The sequence below is a fragment of the Cervus canadensis genome, chromosome 16, assembly GCF_019320065.1.
Source record: "Cervus canadensis isolate Bull #8, Minnesota chromosome 16, ASM1932006v1, whole genome shotgun sequence".
NCBI lineage: Eukaryota > Metazoa > Chordata > Mammalia > Artiodactyla > Cervidae > Cervus > Cervus canadensis.
The window spans coordinates 11,735,871-11,755,745 of NC_057401.1; the positions used below are offsets into that span (position 1 = coordinate 11,735,871).

General features: G+C 40.4%; 1 long non-coding RNA gene across 1 annotated transcript; it reads right to left on the reverse strand.

Annotated features, from left to right (window-relative positions):
* Positions 1 to 388: 388 nt before the first annotated feature.
* On the reverse strand, positions 389 to 18,834 carry LOC122454608. The gene is made up of 3 exons (XR_006273447.1): positions 18,622 to 18,834; positions 16,380 to 16,487; positions 389 to 569 (listed from the first exon to the last, which is right to left on the reverse strand). It is a non-coding gene; the product is annotated as an uncharacterized LOC122454608 (long non-coding RNA).
* Positions 18,835 to 19,875: the final 1,041 nt, after the last annotated feature.

The window sequence follows — 19,875 nt, forward strand, 5'->3', positions numbered from 1 at the left end:
ATAGAAATGGAAGTGATCAGAGAGAGAGGACCACTGCCATTATTTAGACATTTGTTCAGTTTAAAAGTCCTGAACTGGCCCAGAGGCGATTGGAAAAAAGGACAGGAAGAAAGGGCAGATTTCTAAGTATGTTGGGGGATGGGAAGGAGATCTAAAGAATCCACGAAGACTTAAGACTGAAGAGGAGAAGCCAGCTTAGAAGGGACAGGCAAAGGAGGATGAGCTTCATTTAGACCAAATGACACTGATGTGAAAGTAGGACCCACAAGGAGGACTGACTACCGAGTAGGAGAGGAGATGCTGGGGCCTCGGCGTGACAGTGGTCATGGAGTGTCCCTACATAACTGACAGGGATGGTCTGCGAGGGTTCTCAGTCACTTACATGCTCCCCGTACATGACAGAGGAGGACTGGTGGGATGATCACCACAAATAGCCAAGGCAGTGTGACAGACCACTAATACGCTCCCTCGATGATGACTCCTCATTCCAGGCCTTCTCCAGAGTCCACCAGGCCACTCGAGAGACGTCTCACTCTTCTGTTTCATGAAGGAATGATAGATGCAGTTCACTGCAAGACATTCAAAGATGGAAAAGGGCATTTCCCCACTAAGTTACCTAAATGTATTGTAAAGTTCAAATTTAATACACTTCAAATCTGTGCCTGACCAGAGCAAATTGTTTATCTATGTGAAATTGGCAAAGGGTCAGTCTGTGGATATAAAAATACTTTGAAAATTATACTGTACCATACAAACCTAAGGATATTATTCATATAAATGGAGTCTCTAAAAGGTAACAGACAATAATCACCCAGATATCCAAAATTATGTTTGCTTTTTGCTAGATGTCTGGATATTTCAAGACATCGAATTCAGTCCTTTCCCTAATATTACCCATGTCTTTCTTATCTTCTTTTTACATAGTACTTATCACCATCTATCACACCTTATATCCAGTTCAGTTCAGTTGCTCAGTCATGTCTGCCTCTTTGCAACCCCATGGACTGTAGCAAGCCAGGCTTCCCTGTCCATCACCAACTCCCGGAGCTTGCTCAAATTCATGTCTGTTGAACCGGTGATGCCATCCAACCATTTCATCCTCTGTTGTCCCCATCTCCTCATGCCTTCAATCTTTCCCAGCATCAGGGTCTTTTCTAATGGGTCAGTTCTTTGCATCAGGTGGCCAAAGTATTGGAGTTTCAGCTTCAACATCAGTCCTTCCAATGAACACCCAGGACTGATCTCCTTTAGGATGGACTGGTTGGATCTCCTTGCAGTCCAAGGGACTCTCAAGAGTCTTCTCCAACACCACAGTTCAAAAGCATCATTCTTCAGCACTCAGCTTTCTTTATGGTCCAACTCTCACATACATGACTACTGGAAAAACTGTAGCTTTGACTATACCTATTCCCCATATAGAATACCTTATTTTGTGTTTTCCTTGATTATGCCACAAGACTGCGTGAGCATTGAGGGCAAGAATTTATATCTCTTTTGTTGATGGCTATACTTCTCCATGCCCAAAGCAAAGCTTATTTCTGACTAACTGAATTCACTTTAGTTTTCTAAGGGATGAGTAAGCTTATGTAAATATATCTTGATTGCTAGGAAGTATCCTAAAGACAAACATGAAAGAAATATCCAAATTACAATATCCACTGTTCTACAACTAGGTATCAAACAGTCATTCGAAGTCATGAGGACACACTGTCCATGTAAACTTGATTGTCCTAAAAATAAGATACATGTAGACCAATGCCAAGTTCCTCCTGGTAGCACACACTACAGGCATCTCAGGTGACCCACAAGAGTTCGTTTCCCTCCCTTAGTATGGATCTTGCTAAGCTCAGCTGTTTGATAGCTCTTCTCATGTCCCTAGAGGCCTCAGGTCCTCACCACACCCCTGCTGAGGGTTGATTCAACAAAGACCCCATGTGGACTGTGCCTTTCCCCCCCTTCCTAGGACAGTGTGTTTGTCTCAATCTGGAGAAGAGAGCCACATTTTAATTCCAGTTTCAGAGCTCTGGTTTGAGCCTCTGTTTCTTCTTGCACAGTTCATTCCCCTGTTGTTGGTAGCAATCCTGTCTTAGAGTGATGATTGGACACCACCTTACACATGGTGTTCTGCAGAGTAAGTTCAAGAAAAAGGATCCCTGCTCAGCTTCCCAGCATGAACTGGCATCCCTAATGTAGACAAACACACACAAAAAATACACCGCAGCTGAGGCTCAGATGAGCCTTGAAAGGCATCCAGCTGCACTCTTAAACCCAGCTGGTATGTGTCCTGGTTAAATAACGGAACAGACTGGCAAGTCCCGGAGAACTCAGTGCTGAAGTCCAGAAGGCTGTCATGTCTGTGTGTGTTTGGCATCCCTGGGAGGCAGGAGGATGGCGGGGAGAAAGATTTGGTAGCAAGATGTTAAGGAAGCTGGAGGGGCCGTAACTAAGAAAGACCCTACTAAATAGCTGACTCCTTGGAGTCTAGTTTTAAGGAGACGGGTGGAAATCAGCAGTGAGAGGTGGGCCACGAGGCCCACAGAGGGCATACTGGAGAATCATGGATGGGGATGTCTGAATCCCAACAGGTCCTGCAGGAAAGTTCATGCACCGCTCACCACTCCCTCCACCTGCTACTCTGCCTTCTCTCCTGACCACCCACAAAGAGCCAAAGAGGAGACGTCCCTGCCATTTCCTCCGACCTTGGGGGACTGTCTCCTGCAAGCTCTCCTCTTCCTCTGGAAAGTCATCCAGCTCCACAGAGCCCAACAACCCTTTCTCCTTTCCATCCTGTCCTCAGCAGATTCATGCAGTGTTCCTTTGGCCTCCTAATTACTGCCAGACGCGAAGCTGATGGGCCAGCCTTTATAGACACTATTACTGCCAGATCCTCTTCCCTTCACTGTCTGGAAGCCTGTCTCTATTTAAGCCCTAATCCTTTTTGCCATTTTTGACCTAGTTCCCATTATTTTATATTTTTCCATATTAAGTTAAATAAGCCACTTGTCAGCCTGCATATATCTTATTGAATCCAGCTCTTCTTTTGTGACTCAAATGAATGCCTAATGGAAAAAAAAAAAAAACTACACTGGCCAGTTCCAGGGATTTATCCACTTTCTTAACTTCCAGCATAAAGGACTAGATGGAAAGTCCCTTTTAAAATGCTGGTGATATTCCTTAACTAGGCAAAGAGAGCCTGTAACTCACTACCATTCTACTGCCTGCAGTCTTCAGATGGACGAATATGTTTAAATATATCAAAAATATTTAATGAGCATGGATAAAGCACTCCTTACAACTGGGATATCTACCCATTCCTCGATGAAAGACTGATAAGAGTGGATGAATGTGTTTCACAGTTAAGGAGAAAGAAGAAGCTAAGCAAGAGGAGAAAAGGAGAGTGAGGAATCAAAAGCACAACAGACACTCACCGGAGGCATAACTGATCCTCCCTCTGCATCTTAAGCCCCATGTAACTGTATGTGAAGCCGAACAAAAGCCAAAAGAGGCTCCACTTTGGAAAATATTATTTCTTGAAGCATGCATGCCATGACCACAGGTCTGAACAAAGACACCTTTCCTCTCATGATAAATAATCCACAGACTGGCACCCGCCCTCTTCCTAGCATGTTTCAAAAGTAATTACCTGCACTGTGTTTGTACCACAAACTCTTTGCACCAAACCAAACTTTTCAAGGCTCTCTCTGTGGCTTGAATACGCTCTATCTTGTTTGTCCATCATTTAGGGAGACATTAAGACTACTTAGTGGTGTTTTCATGTGCTATTCTTAGTCTATTTTTCTCCTCCAAAATCAAGTACTTTCACAGCTGACCAACTGAAATTGAAGAGCACGTGGACCTCTCAGAGATCGCACCCAGGAACAGTAATGTCCAGGTGGTTTTACAATCTTGGCAAGGAGTGCTGACTGCCTTGCCCTGGCTGGTGGCAACCCGCCTTGCGCAATCCAGAAACCGTGTCAGGGACAGGTGAAAAATAAGAAATAAAATTTACTTGTTTTGACCCTCCAAGAAGAGGAGCTGATGCTTACTTTTTTCAATTCTCATTGAATTGTAGAATCAATCCTTTCTATTTTGAAAGAGCAGTTTTCATTATTGATAAAATACCAACTGTAAAAAATAAAGTACACTAATTTAAATACATAAAAAATAATATACACACAAAAAAAATACACAAAAATATGGTATGCACTTTTCAATGCATTACTTTAACACAACCATCTTTCAGCTTGGTATCATTATGATGTACATTATAAGAGGAAGCCTGAGATTTAATTAGCTAACCAGTATCAATGGACCCTTAGTGGATATGCACAGGTTCAACTGAACTCAGAGAACACGATCTGGCTACAAGGCTTTAAAATACTTTCATGATGGAAATGTTTTTCAATTAGATATGTAAAAAGGAGAGCAAAAACAATTTTCACCACACTCAGAGACAACTTGATAAAACCTCTTTTACAAACTTTGTACATATACCCCCAATTTAAAAAAAAAAATGAGAGAGATCATACTTAACATACTGCTGTAAAAACTTTGTATTTTCATTTGAAACATACTGTGGAGGTCTTTTTGTGTCGATAAACACACTTCTACCCTATCATATTTAATGACTGTTTTCCATTGTTATCCCTACACCGTAACGCATGTAATCAATCTTCCTTTTGGACATTTTGGTTCTTATACAGAATGCTGTGATAAATAATCTAATAGATGAGTTCTTCACACATCTTTAGATTTCTGAGATAAATTCTTAGAAACAAGATATAGTTTTTACATATTGCCAAATTGCCTTGGGAAATATATGAACTTTCATTCCTGTCAAAAATGTATTAAATCATCCTCGTCCCCCACCATTACCAGCATTGGATATTTTATCATCTTTGCCAATTTAAAAAGGGAAATAATAAGATCTCATTGATGTTTTAGTTGCTCTTCCTTAATTAGTTCTGCCAATCAAACACTCTTCTTTTTGGTATTTGTATTAGTCCTTTTGTGAAATCTATACTTATGTGAATAGCTAATTTTTACTTCACAGCTCACTAGATAGTAATCACTTGCCAAAATAATGTGTCAAATATATTTTCCCAATTTTTTCATTTGTTATTAATTTTTTAGTTTTTTAATTAAAAAATGTTCACAATTTTTCTTTTCTTTTTTGGTTTCTGTCATTGACATCATCCTTACAAAGAACCTCCCCCTCCTTCAAGATTATTTAAAAAACTTAAATTTCCTTATTGTATTTCCAAAGGATTTTTTCACATTTAAATGTTTAATATCTAGCATTTCTTGGTATAAAATATAGCTTATTTCTTATAATTTTTAAACCAAATGTCTAAACACCATTTGCTAAATGATCTGTAAAATCATTGCTCATTTATATTTTTTATTTTATACCAAAACTTTATATATTTAAGTTTATTTCTAGAATTATTGTTCTACTCCATAGATTTTTTTTCCTTCTGATTCCTAGGACATTATTGTCTGCTCTAGTCATTACAGCTTTATAAGCCACATCAATGTCTCAGAGGACAATTTTCCCTTCATTATTACCAACTGTTTATTCATTCACATGCATTTAAAAGGTATCCCTTCAGTTTCAGAAAAATGGGGGATTGTGGTTATAACTGTGTTATATCATTAGAATAATTGGAAAGAACTGAAGCCTTACAATTTGATTAAACTGTTCCTTCCTGGAACAAGCAAAACATGTCTATTTAATTCAAGTTTTCTTAATAATGCATTTATTTTCTTCATATATTATAATGTATCCTATTATATGAATGGAATCTTCTCCCAATTGCATTTAACAATTGGCTATCATGAAACTTAGACTTATACAACTGAACTCCAAGCCATCCTCATTCTTTTAAGGGTAAAGTTGATGCCGAAAAACACTAATTGTCAGTTAAAAGTCCTTCATTTCAGTGAAGGTGGTAAAAATACAAACTTATAGTTACAAAATAAGCAATTTGGGGGGATATAATGTACAGTGTGGTGACTGTAGTTAATAATACTGTACTGTATATTTGAAATTTACTAAAAGTAGATCTTAAAAGTTCTTATCACAAGAAAAAAGACAAATTTCACTATGTGTGGTGGAGATGGATATTAACTAGACTTACTGTGGTGATCATTTCAAATCATCATGTTGTACTTCTGAAAATAATATAATTTTATGTGATAATGATACCTGAATTTTTTTTTAAGTCACCTATTTTATTTGTAACTCAACTTAGTATATAAAGGCATCAGCTAGTTCCAAAGACTCTGTCTCCAGGATGCATCCCTGAACAGCCCACTTCTTCCCATCTCCACCACCACTGGTCAAGGTGCCAGCAAACTTCGCCTGGGCTATTGTTATTATAATTTTGTCACTGGCCTTCCACAGTTCCTGTTTTAAATCATTCTTTGTATTTCACAAATGAACAAGTCATATCACATCCCTGCTTAAACTCACTCCCCCCACCCCACTCCAGCCCAGGCATCTTTAATGTAAGTACTTTACTGGGGCCCACAAGGTCTATGGGATTTGGGCCCCACGTCCCTTCCCAACCGCACTGCCCACCTGTTCTTTCTCAGCAGTCTCCACCACCCTTGCCTTCTTTCCGCTTCCCACGTCACCATCTCCTTAGGGCCTTTCTGCAAGCTCTTCCTCTGCCTGAGATCTCTTCTTCTAGGTGGCCATTCCTGCTGACCATCTGAAGCCCACATTAAGTGTCACGTTCAACAAGGTCCTCCCTGCCCATTCAATTTAAAGTAGACTCCATCACTCTCCTATCACATCCCCCTGTTTTGTTTTTTCTAAAACAATTTACCATGAAATATTGACTTATTTGTGTAGTGTGTATCTTCTCCCCTCAATTTGTCTCCCCACATTCCCACCTTGAAGGCAAAGTCCCAGAAGAGTCATAATTCCTATCTTAACCACTACTGCATCTCTCAGGACTAGATGAATACCTGGCACAGAGCAGGCGCTCAGTTAAAATGTGTGAAATGAATGAATAAGTGAACAACCTAAGGCTGTGTGAATCATGGTGAACAGTTTGGTGCAAGCAACGTGCATTTTATAATCAGATAGACCTATGTTTGATTCTCAGTCTCAGTCCTTAGCTAATCTGAGCCCTTGGGAAAAATACTCAAAGTCTTAGAATATCGCTTTCTTTAGTTATCAAAATGGAGTGATTAGTTACTGCCGCATATGTTTGGTTTGAGAAGTAAATGAAAAAATTGTATAAAGCACTAGCACAATTCCTGGTACACAAAACTCAAGATATGTTAGTTCTTTGCCCATTCCTGAGCTACTTCCACTCACCAACTAGTATCTTTATCTATGTTACAGCTGGGGAGCTATGGAATTTAGTGCTCAGAGAGCCTCAATATTAAACAAGACTTTAAAACTGGGTAAAAAAGAGAAAGAAAGAAAGAAAGAAAGCGAATGCTACCGTCTGGGATGGGTCTTTGTTCCAACTAGCTTTCTGAGATTCAGAAGGAATAGACTATTCAGCAAATTATTCCCTGCCCTAAACTGGAACCTGGAGTTAAAGGCAAGGACAATTGAACAAGTCAAGAAAAACTTTAATTTTGCTACAAATCAACAGAGTTTGGGTCTCTAATCTTAATGCCACATTAGGGGAAAATACTCATTAGTAAGATGTCACACAGTATGCTGGAATTATAAAAGGAGCGTTAAACATAATCCCCAATGGAGGATCCAAAATTCAAATAAATTGGTGATTATGATTTCCTAGAGCAAGTTCACTATGTTTCCAAGTGCCTCCAACATCAAGGGAGTACAGAAATTATACAAGGCTATAAAATCTGACACAGCAAAAGTGCTTCATTCTGAAAAAGGAAATGAATTCTTTGACCTTGACTATCAAAACACCATCATTGACTTTTCTATACTTTCCTTTGGAGTTTACAATTGAGAAGTCACTTCATTTTGTTTCTCTTTTATTTATATTTTGAGGGATTAAGCCCATGGATACAAGTTTTCTAACTTAGAAAGGGTCAGCAAAAATGCCAATAATCTCAGTTTCTGGCACCTTCCGAATCATGAGGACCCTACTTAGGATTAGGGCTCACTCTACCTGAAATACTACCTGAAAAGTGATGGACCAAAATTACACATCATCTGCTATTACAAATAGATTGTATGAGCCTGTTGTTTTGCATTTTGGTTTTTGTTGTTTTGGGGATATGTTGTTCAAGCAGATATTGGGAAACATATGCAACATATGTTTTCCCAAGAGAAGGGCCAGCCAGTACCAGACCGGAGTTCAAGTGAAGCTCAGGGACTCAAAACATGCACTGTGGAGCGTGCTGCTGAGTCTGAGTCCCTGTTCCACGTGCGAAAGAGACCCCAAAGACCCTAGAGAAAGCAATATTCTGAGACTTTGAATAATTTTCCACAACTTACTAGCTGTGAAACCTCAGGCAAATCATTTAGCCTTTCTGTGCCTCTGTGTTCTTGTCTATAAAACAGAATGATAAAAACATTATCCACATTGTAGGGTTGTAATGAGGAGTAAATGAGAATTTGTAAGAAACTCAGTAAAACTTGCTAAAGCGTTTATTAATTCAATTATAACTCAAAAAAGATTTTCAGTGCTTTTGTTCAGTGAATATGTGTCTTCAGAGGGAAGGGAAGGGATACTCACCCCCACCATGTGTGGGGTGATGAACAGGGACTCTCTTCACCTTTTCCCACCTTGTCCCAGAAGGTGTAAGAGGTAAACATGAGTCGCCATCCTTTTATTAAATGAAAAACTGAAATAAGTGAAACGAATTAAAAAAACTAATCCCATTCACTTTAAAAATCAAAGGAGGATACAGAAAGGGAACCCTAGTTCTTGGGTTTCTAGGTCTCCCTGCCTCTTTCTACAGGCATCAGTTATAAATCATGGCCTGTTCCCAGGGCACAGATCCTGAAGGTAAGGATTGGCAAGTACAGGATATCAAAATCTCCACCTTCTGAGGCCACCATGGAGTTGAAAGAAGTCAAATAAGACAACATGATTCTAATACTCCTGAGAATATAAAACTTCAGCATGAAAAGAACCCTTAAACTCTTTAGAGTGTCAGTCTGACGTGCCCAGCTCCTCATCCCTCACTGCCTTGCTGCGTCTTACCTTCGCCCACTAAGTACTGGGTGGTCTGTTGGAAATCTGAAAATAATTTTCAGTATATTCCATGAGAGCAGCCCATCTGCTAAGAGAAAGTTTAAATAAAAACTTCTGAATAGCTTTCTTTACCATGAGACAGGATGGCTTTAGGACTAAAGTTTCTGAGGGGGAAGAAGAAGTGTAATTTGTGACCCCAACCTGGGTAACCACCACAGAGGGCTCTTCACAGATTTCGGGCCAGTCCAGATGACCTATGGCTCTCTGGCACCCAGGGCAGACTCTCCTAACCAGAGGATAATTCTAGAAAGTGAGAACAAAGACATCTCCCCATTCATCACGATTGTAATAATGAAGAACCATAATGACAACGGTAGGAGAAAGCAGAGAAAATAAAATATTACAAGACAGAGAGGCAGTTCAGAAAACTGCATAATGATCATTTTTCTTCAGGACACACCATTGAGAAAAATTAAGTCTTTAACCTCTGATGGCTTCCTGTGGCAAAGCCACAGAAATCTAATTGAGAGACTCAGGTCCACAGAAATCTGCTGTCTGGTCTGGCTATAGAATCATATTATGATAAGCTTTTGACCTGATTACCGTAAGAAACAAAGGATTGTTGCTACGACATCATTATGTAGACTGCACACCCAAACGATACTTTTCTAATCTTTATTCACTGGTGTCTCCCCGCATTATCTCTAACAAGCAGATGTAGGAGAAACCTCAAGAGACACTGTATTCTGTTTGATTCTGGGGGAGTTCCAAATGCATTTTGTATTTCCATTGTAGAAAAGACACAAAATTGAGTGGTGTGTAAAAGATAGAAGGGCAATGACTTCTGGGCTAGCATTGTAATATTACTGACATTACACTACACTTTCTATCTGTGCGGTGAGTAAAGATGTTAGAACCACAAAGACTTCTCACAATTATATGCTTGCTGCTCTATCTGCCCATTGCACATTCTGAGACGGTTGGAAGTATATCTTTCCGTTTGCCCACAAAATGTAACTCCAGTAGTATCCTATAGAATAAAGCCTAGCCACGGGATGGGGTCTCAGTACAATTTCATACTTTTTCTTTCTCTGGCTATGAGCAGGTGTAAACAACTTGAACAGACCTGCAGGCTTTCAGAGAAACAAGAGGCGCCTAAAAAGTTGTCTCAAGTCTCGCTCCTGTTCTCCATTAGAGTAACTTCATTCACTGTTGCGTAAACCTCCACTTCTCTTCATCCAAAAAACCTCTCCATGTGAAAAATGAGCTGCCTGGGCATTCCCGAGCCCTTCCAGGACAGACAGCACAGCCCTCGCCCTCTTGACCAAACAGAGCTTCTCTCAGAAGCACCACTTCCTGTTATAGTGATCTCTTTGCAACTCTGTCTCCCCAACTTGGCATCTGAAACCCTAGAGGCAAGCTCACTTCTCAGCTCTCGAGAAATGATCTCCAAATAAATGAATGGATGAACAAATGAATCAACTAAAGATGGGAACTAAACTGTTAGGAAGCCGAGGAACATGGGATGTTGACACCTGCTAGGAGTACAATTCTCTCATTAAATATGAAGTTGAGGTTGCAACTGAAAATAGAGGACCCCCAGAGAAGCATGATAACATTTGACAGATCAAAAGTATACAGTATTGGTTGTACTAGCTTAATCTTCTATTACATGCAGTTTACATAGTCTGTGGGTATAAAATTGAATAGCCAATATAGTTCTAAAATGTATCTGCAAGTGTTGCTTAGCTAAAGAATATTATAAGTATGATAATAATAATGAAAGCAACCAATAAAGGCAATACAGGCTACCTTACTATAAAGAGTAACTATATGAGCAAATGTTATTTTCAGTTATGTCCTTGTTCAGGGAATGGGCAGTGGGTTCCTGGATGTTCATCTTATTTAAAAATATTGAACCACACATGTCTTGAACCTAAGACTATAATCAATGATCAATAAAATTCTTTGCAGCTGGGGGTAAAAAAAAAAAACTAAAAAGAGCAAATCTTCCTATAATGTATAATCCTCAGTCTATTATTAGAATTATTCTGTCTTTGTATGGCTTTTCAACTTAACTAGCACTGTTATTTCTTACTTTTTTGTCTAAAGCTTAATAAAACCCTTCATTAATACTAAAAATGGTAGACAGTGCTAAATATCTATAAGTGAGCTAAACACATAATTGAGCCTTTGATTTTAAGCAGATGTTCTGTTTACAGGACGTTATGGACTCATGACCTATTTGAATCTACACAATAAACTATGCTAATAAAAAAGAAAACAAAAACAACAGGTTCTGCTATATTCAGGCACAAAGCTTAAAAGAAAGACTTGTGAAAAACCAATTCAATCCTTATTTTCCCCCATTCATAAGCAATGTCTTTCACTGTCATAAAAACTAATCCTAGTTAAAGTTCAATTCAGAGGACAGAATTGAATTAACTAATGTTCTAACAACAGTAACAACAGTAAAAAGAAAAATAATTGAGTGATGGCTTTCCACTTGTATAAGACTTTGCTGTTTCCACGACATTAGAACCCATATTTGTTACCAACACTAGGATCTACTCAGCACACAGCCAGTGGAGCAGAGGGCCCAGTCTGAGATGGATAAATGATCATTAGTGCTGGTGACTGCATTGACGAGACCACCCATAGTGTTCAGCATCTTTCATTCAGGAGTCAGTATGAAATCTGATCATAAACACTTCATTTAATGGCCTGCTTAGTACTTACCTACAGAGAGCAGTACATTAACAGGGCTGAGATTAGAATTTAAATAGAGGAAGCATTTTACCGGGTAAGGCTGTAAGGATGCCTAAGAAGAGCCAATTAGCTTCAGGCTGAGAGCTCACCCTGCACTCAAGAGGATTTTCAATCATGAAGTTGATGTCATTTTACTGTAAGTTTTTGGAAGGACCTCTCAGTCATGACTTAAACCTAGGATATAAGGACTATCACTCGTTACCTTCATAACAACTGTCCTAAACATGGATCTCATGGATGGCGATCTGTCTGTAAGGACCTTAGAGGGAAGGGCAATGTCACAGAATATAAGTTAAAGAAAGGGCTTTGTTGAGGGAAGTGGAGGCTTGCACAGTTAGGCTCACAGCATTAGAGGAGGTGGGGTCACCCTCTGTCTCCACGGAGAGAGGGCCAGGGCATCCTACTAGACAAGCAATTGTGGCTTACGTCCCAGTCAAGGAACCCGAGCCCCTTTCCTCTCTGCCTCAGGAGAAGGCGACACTGCTATAGGAGGAGCAGACAGAATCCTGGTGCTAGGCAGGGCGGCTTTAGATGCCAGCTGTCTACCAGAATTGTCAGGGCAGGACAGCACCCAGCATCCAGAGATCTGAGATCCATGCAGGACTGCAGGCCACCCCACTCAGGAGAAAGGCCATGCTTAGGTAAGAAGATGCGCTCAGACCTACAGCCCATCTCCCTGGCAAGGGGAGCCCCCAGGGGCCAGCTGGATCACTGCCAAGGCCACCCAGAGAGGGCACCTAAGGTCATCTGCAGACATAAATGCCTTGCATCACAATATGACCCATGAAAGTTTGCAAAAGACTGTGAAATAAAATCAGGCTAACCTAAATTCTTCGCTTCCACATGCCTTGGTTTGGCTTCATTGGAATGACCCTGTTATAACTAAAGTCCAACAAATTACTCTGTAGAAAGAGGGTGTCCCTTGCCAGCTTTCTTTCTTTCCTTAGGACTAAGTGTACATATTTCTCTACCAAGCAATCCTTTGCCTCCTTTTATTTTGTAATTTATTACACCAGGACCAGTACTAGGAAAAAACCAAAACAAACTGTGGTGTAGGTCACAGTTGTCATCAGAGCTCCCCATTCGCACATTGCTGTCACCCTCCCAGGGCCAAGAGCCTTGCATTACCCACTCTGGTCTCAGCCTCAGGGCGCTAACCTCCCAACCCGACCTCCTTTCACCAGCAAAGTTGCCTGCTTCATGCCCCATCCTCTAACAATAAATGCTGGTTTCCTACACAGGGAAATTAACTCTATTAAATTGTTTCACTTTCTAGGGTGCAGTGAATTGAGTGGTGATGAATATTCTATGCACTCAGAGAGGACATTTTTATCAGAGAAAGCTTCTTCTTTTCTGTCTGTGGTCCCTTCACACTTGAATTCAGCTTGGCTTGCTGCCACAGAGGAAAATAGACTGTAACAACCAACGAGCCCTCACATAACACACTTGAAGTCCTTTGGTTAAGTTTGCATCAGTCTTTTGTCCCCATCTAGATCTTCCAGCTCCTCCAGTTTACTTTTGCCATTATTTATTGTACATGTCATTGTTGCAGAACACTTCATTCCCTTTATAGAATGAGGTTGTGCATAAGTAAGCTAGTGATAAATGTGCCCTCAGATGTTGCTCCCTAGTTTTTGGTGTATGTGAATCTCAAAAATGAAGTCAGAACTGCCATATGACCCAGTAATCCCACAGCTAGGCATACACACTGAGGAAATCAGAATTGAAAGAGACACAGGTATCCCAATGTTCACTGCAGCACTGTTTACAACAGCTAGGACATGGAAGCAACCTAGATGTCAATTGGCAGGTGAATGGATAAGGAAGCTGTGGTACATATACACAATGGAATATTACTCAGCTATAAAAAAAACACATTTGAGTCAGTTCTAATGAGGTAGATGAGACGAGAGCCTATTATACAGAGTGAAGTAAGTCAGAAAGAGAAACACCAATACAGTATATTAATGCATATATATGGAATTTAGAAAGATGGTAACAATGACCCTATATGCAAGACAGCAAAAGAGACACAGACGTAAAGAACAGACTTTGGACTATGTGGGAGAAGGTGAGGGTGGGATGATTTGAGAGAATAGCACTGAAACATGTATATACCATATGTAAAATAGATGACCAGTGCAAGTTCGATGCATGAAGCAGGGCACTCAAAACCAGTGCTCTGGGACAATCTGGAGGGATGAGGTGGGGAGGAAGATAGGGGAGGGTTCAGGATGCGGCGAACACATGTGCACCCGTGGCTGATTCATGTCTATGTATGGCAAAAACCACCACAATATTGTAAAGTAATTATCCTCCAATTAAAATATATTAATTAATTTAAAAAAATGAAGCCACAATCTCAGGTCCTCATTGATTAGCTATTAAATACTTGGTTGACTATTCATAATGCTAAAACAGTGTACTGAACTTGGAATCCAAATATTTCAGTTTGACTTCTGATGCTGAATGTATTTGTCCTAGATTTCCCTTTCGCCTCTGTTGTTTCTCCATACTGAAGAGAGATGGGACATGATAATAAAAGAAAAGCAAAAGGCATATTCCAGGAATTCATAAGAAAAAGGAAATATCATGTTGAAAATAATTAAGTGATTAAATAGCAAGACAAGGTATGCTTCTGAAGTCACATTAGCAAACCAACTGCAAGCCAACCCTCCAAACCTCCTTTATGAGCCCATTAATATTCCTTAAGCTAAGTTTCCTGAAGTCTAAAACAGATCTCTTGACCTTGAGCCCAAATCGACAAAGTTTTCCCAAGATTCCCTGCAGCCCTCCAGGTGAGGGCCCAGTGGCTGGACGTGGGATGACCCAGGAAGTTCAGCGTGTGCTGCACAACACACGCCAAGGAATGTCTGCAGCCTTGGAGAGTCAAGCAGGTACCTGTCTGTGTTTGCTGTGGTCTCCGGAGCTGGGAAGCAAACCAAGTCACACCATGTTTCAACTGCAGCAAATCATTAGCAAAACAGGCAAATGGCAACAGTGCAATTGCAACAACAAGCAGGTGGCCCTTTTACCAAAGATGTTATCCTGAAAATACAGCTAATCGGCTAGAATGTAAACAGCACACCTTTCTCATAAACAAAGAAGACTGGCAGCTGGCAGCTGATCTGAGTCTTCTGATTTGCATCCCTACAGTGGGCATTTGAGATCCCTTCATAATATATACTTGTGAACAAATGAGCAAAGAAACAATGAAATATATGGCACCCCTGTCAATGCTTCAGACCACCAGAGGACACAACAAAAAATTCAACATAAACCCAGGTCTTCTGCTTCCATCAGAAGGCTTCTTAGCTGCTCTTACTTCTGTGATAATTAGCCTCCAGCTGATTTGAGATTTGTCATCACAGAGTGAGATTCTTTCCTTTTTCTATACATAAAATTAGGAACTTGATTCCTTTGCGATGCATCTCTTTAAAATCTACAATGACTTTACTTCTCAAATGTTATGTCACATCCAATATTGATGGCCATAGGACACAGGGGATATTTTCTCATTTTTAAAAAAGCATCAAAATATCTGAATATTTTAAGTATGACTGCATGAAAAACTGTCTTAAATAAATCTCTTAGATCCTTGATATATTATGGGACTTGACATCAAAATCGAACATTCCACATGTACAAAAGCACTGTATATGTCAGAAATAGCCCAGCTGCTTCAGAATAAACTGAAGTGAATGACTAGAACCCATATCTCCCACTACACCCCCTCTACACACACCAGCAGCACCTTCACACATAACATGTCCCTCCATACAACTTCCCGGATGAACCCAGAGGCACATCTGCAAAATAAAGGCTATACATTACTACCCTACAGTTCAATCATAAAATCTAATAATTGATATACAGTTCTCCCATACACTTCAAAGTAATAAAAGTTTTTTTTAAATATTTCTACAGGCTAACATTCCACCAGCATGATGAGCATGTAGCATATATCACTGTCCTTGGAGTTATATGTTCTTATTAACATATTTTCCCTAAGCAGGAACCAGTTGATTTCTATATGATGAATTGAATTTCCAGTTAGGTCAATGCCTCTGTAGTATGAGTTATCTGGGAGACAACACAGCTACAATTTTCATTATCAACTTATATTATTTTCCCCAGTTATAGCAAAAATTCAGTTTTCCCAGGCCTCCTGCTTTGTGAATGGTGGAAAACATTATAATTATGTTGACATAGAAGTTGATGAAAATTTATATAAAAGGATCAGAAAAAAAGTGTGTGTATTATGATATGTAATGTGTACATATTATGATATATACATCCCTCATCTGCTTGTATGGGAAGCAGACATTAGGACAGAACAGGTCTGTTCCTTTCAGAGAGACCTATGTCATTTTCCCAGGTTTTATTTAAATACAAATTGCAAGACAACGCAGACCCTTTTTGCCTTTCACATCCTTGCACCATTCTCCCATGAATAATTTCTGGGCTTACCTCTTGATTCTGCCACACAGTTGCTTTGTGACTGTTGACAGGTTATTTAACTTCTTAGAGCCTCTCCTTGAGAATGAAGATATTAACATCATCTGATTCAGAGGGTTGCTATGGAGACAAAATAAAGGAGCATCAGTGTAAAGTTCTGGGTGCTTCTACTTACTTACATTAGATCACTGGCCACTCCTGCCCTTCTTCAAGAAAGATTATCTGTACCTTTAAATCAATACCCCACCTTCAATGTACAAACTTGAAAAACATCAGCTTTTTATCTCCTGTCCATCAGTAAATGGATACTCCATGCATACACAGAACACACAAACACAAAAGCGTTCACTTTTAATGACAATTGTACTGGCACCAAGGGAATCACGTAACAGACAACATGCTTTAAAGTGAAGAATTATTCTCCGAGTATTCATTTACCAACTTTCCACACGCCAAGTTCCCAAAGCAGTCAAGAACATTTGAGACCCTGCAGGCTTCAGGTTTCCCCTAATGGGGCACTAGTTGTTTTCAAATAAATGCCTTTGGTGTGCAAGCTGTCTGTGTAGAATGAAAACGGATTAAAGAACGGTAAGCGTAACCCATCATTCTGGTGTTTACAAGGCCGCACTTCAGAAGTTTCCAGGAAAGATCTGATTGGAATTAAATGTATTGGATATCTAATAAAAATATTTAATATTTGAGTTACAAGAGTTCAGCTGTGAAACACGTCCCTCAAAAATACAAACACAATTCTATCCCTGCTCCCCATAACATTTACTCTTCCTCAAATGATTACAGCTTTAATACACACACATATACACACAAATATGCATCACATACACACTTCGCTCCTTTGATACTAAGTATTTTCTATGTGAAAGTCTCTTTAATTTTGTGTTTTCCTTCTTTATTTGCAACCTTCTTAGGACTTTAAAATGAGGTGTTTTAATAGCGCCACCTTGTGGTGATAAGCCATTTCACAGTCATCCTCCCAGTGTCATTATCTCTTCCCCCACCTTTTCTCGCTTATGTTTTGTGAGCTGTATTTCATTTGTATTCATTAATCATTCCTCAGCATTTGTTACTAAGGATGAAAAAGATTTCACCAAAACAAAGGAGGCCATTAAAGAAACTAACAAAATAGCAATAATGTGAGGAGAACAGTAGAACTTGTACCTTTAAGAATATGCCATTCTTCAGAGGAAGGGAGTGTAACTAAAAATCAACCAGAGATTTAGTAAGAAGAATGTCAAAGTGGGTTGTAAAGGAAAAATTAATGTGATTTAAAGCATTTTGGCTGGAGTTCTCCTTTCATATCGACCACATTTTCTGCCCTGTGGCCAGCCTGAGATCCAGGCTGCTCGGCACAGTAAGTAAATGCTTCCCAGAAACAAACAATGGAATATCGAAGCCATTGGTATTCTTCTCACAGCAGTAGGAACCATAGCCAGGTGCTAAAGGAATTGGCTGCTTATGAATTATTCCTTCCTTCCTTCCTTCCTCTTCATTTCTGCTTCCTCTCACAGAACTATCAGCGGCCCTTTCCCCAGGGGCCAGAGTGCTACTTGGAGAACTACTAATAATGCCCATTGTTTTCCTAAGTCATTTCAGGCCCAGGGATTTAGACATTCATTAGGAGCTTATGCCCAGTAGCAGTTCTGACCAGCTGATCATCAAAACAAGTGATACATACATGTACTCTTTTCAGGATGAGATGATTAAATCCATCAGAAACATCATCCTGCCTATAAGACCATTATATGGATTCACAGGGTGAAAACCGAGAGAAGGAGTAAAGACTTGAGAATGATGGTTGGGGAACACCCACTCATGAGTCCAGCCAAGAGTACCAAAGCTACCAAAGGATCTTTCCTGCTCAGAGAGGTCCAAAGGGAAGCTGAGCTCCTGACTGAAAGGTCAAATTCATATACACACACGTATGTACACACAGGCACACACGTGGACACATACACACACAAGCACACATATTAATGCACACGAACTGCATCCAGTTCGCCGACATAAGCATAGGGTTTAATCCGTGCTTCTTTCATTGACCTTCTGTGGAAAGACATTTGTCCTTTAGGTCCTCAGACCTGGGACTCACAAGTCAAGCTATCAAGTTTTGTGGAAGATGAAGCTGAGAGGAGACAATCTTTGTCTACTGGAGATTTTGATGAATAGGCAGAAAAGCTTAGCACTGGCAGACGATAAGTGCAGGAGATGGGGTGAAACAGTGGGGGGAGTTATATACCTGACTGTGAAGAGGACGGGGTCACTGGAGCAACCAAAGGAAGCCGCACAGAAATCATGCAAGCACAGTGTTTCATCCCGCGAGGGCAGCGCCCTGGAGGCCTGCCAAAGTCAGACATGCATCCAAGTCTGAGTGACTCCCAGCCCAGACGAAGGACTGTGACCAAGCAGTGAATTCCTTTTCCTTCCTGGTGACCCTGCGTTACTTTCCAGTAAGTTCTCCCGTGGTACAATTGTTCCTTTATCTGCACAGGAAGGGGATTTGTGATTCCTTCTGGAAACCAGAGTGCTGGGAGTGCCAGGCTCACTCTCTCAGCTGCTGGCTCAGAGTCTGACCATACCCTGACCTGGAAGGAAGCCCAGTCGTGTGTGGGCGCTGATGCAACCAACAGGCTGGGGGGTGGCTTTAATTCTCTAGGACGCAGTAGCCTTTTGGTGACCATCAGGCAGAAACTACCATGACACCAATGGTGTAAAACAGGGGACAAAGCAGTCCTCCCACTGGGGCTTGTAACCAAAGCTGCACTGGAATCCAGCCTTGTTCACTCACGGCAGGACCCTCTACGGCTGCTCTCCATAAAAAGTGAGCAGCTGCGACAGCAACATAGGCCTGCAAGACCTAAATCACTTACTATCTGGACCTTCATAGAAAAAGTCTGCCAACCTCTGGTTTAAAGGAAAGGTCATCCAGAGAAGGCAGTGTGGTGTAACAGAAGGACCATGAGAAAGCGGCTCCCCAGGCCTAGGTGCTAGGCTGGCTTCTGTTACTAACCATCTCCCTAAGTGACTTTTTTTTTTTCCTAGCTGTAGAAGATTCTAAAATTCTGTGATTTAAACCTTTGGAACACGCAGGGTTCTAGATGCCAATTTCACTGCCCAATACTTTTCATTTTCAAAACATGTCATTTTTTTATACATAATCCAAGGATTGTAATGTTTAAGATCATTAGATTGGAACCCATTTTTGTGTTTTAAAAAAGAAACAAATACACATGCATACATGTATGCGCACACACACACACACACAGTCACGCACATCAGAGCAAGCCATCTGGCCCACTGGTATACGTATAGGATTTCACACCCAGGCTCCCTGCACTGACCTTTTATGGGAAAGACATGAGTCTTCCAGGGCCTCACCACTTGCTCAGTGAAAGCTGCTATCAGGGCCTCACCATCTACAAAGCAATGATCAAAACATCACTACTCAGTTACTACCTAAGACACAGCTATAAAATTATGGAGAATTATTTTT